Here is a 782-nt window from a genome sequence, read left to right as displayed (position 1 = left end):
TTTGAGCATTACTTTACTAGCATGTGAGATGAGTGCAATTGTGCGGTAGTTTGAGCATTCTTTGGCATTGCCTTCCTTTGGGATTGGCATGAAAACTGACCTTTTCCAGTCCTATGGGCACTGCTGAGTTTTCCAAATTTGCTAGCATATTGAGTGCAGCACTTTCACAGCATCATCTTTCAGGATTTGAAATAGCTCAACTGGAATTCCATCACCTCCACTAGCTTTGTTCGTAGTGATGCTTTCTAAGGCCCACTTGACTTCACATTCCAGGATGTCTGGCTCTAGGTCAGTGATCACACCATCGTGATTATCTGGGTCGTGAGTATCTTTTTTGTTACAGTTCTTCTGTGTATTCTTGCCACCTCTTCCTAATATCTTTGTTTCTGTTGGTCCATCCCATTTCTGTCCTTTATCGAGCCCATCTTTGCATGAAATGTTCCCTTGGTATCTCTAATTTTCTTGAAGAGATCTCTGGTCTTTCCCATTCTGTTGTTTTCCTCTATTTCTTTGCATTGATTGCTGAGAAAGGCTTTCTTATCTCTTCTTGCTATTCTTTGGAACTCTGCATTCAAATGCTTGTATCTTTCCTTTTCTCCTTTGCTTTTCACTTCTCTTCTTTTCACAGCTATTTGTAAGGCCTCCCCAGACAGCCATTTTGCTTTTTGCATTTCTTTTCCATTGGGATGGTCTTGATCCCTGTCTCCTGTACAGTGTCACGAACCTCATTCCATAGTTCATCAGGCACTCTATCTATCAGATCTAGGCCCTTAAATCTATTT

At 41.2% G+C, this 782-nt stretch overlaps 1 protein-coding gene across 1 annotated transcript in view; it reads left to right on the top strand.

Annotated features, from left to right (window-relative positions):
- MRM1 (mitochondrial rRNA methyltransferase 1 homolog (S. cerevisiae)) overlaps positions 1–782 on the top strand; it is a 10,063-nt gene that overhangs the window by 274 nt on the left and 9,007 nt on the right. The gene's annotated exons all lie outside the window — the stretch shown is intronic.

This window comes from Bison bison, unplaced genomic scaffold (genome assembly GCF_000754665.1).
Source record: "Bison bison bison isolate TAMUID 2011002044 unplaced genomic scaffold, Bison_UMD1.0 scf7180017864472, whole genome shotgun sequence".
Taxonomy (NCBI): Eukaryota; Metazoa; Chordata; class Mammalia; order Artiodactyla; family Bovidae; genus Bison; species Bison bison.
The sequence above is the reverse complement of the archived record's forward strand: the minus strand, read 5'-3'. Positions and strand labels throughout refer to the sequence as shown.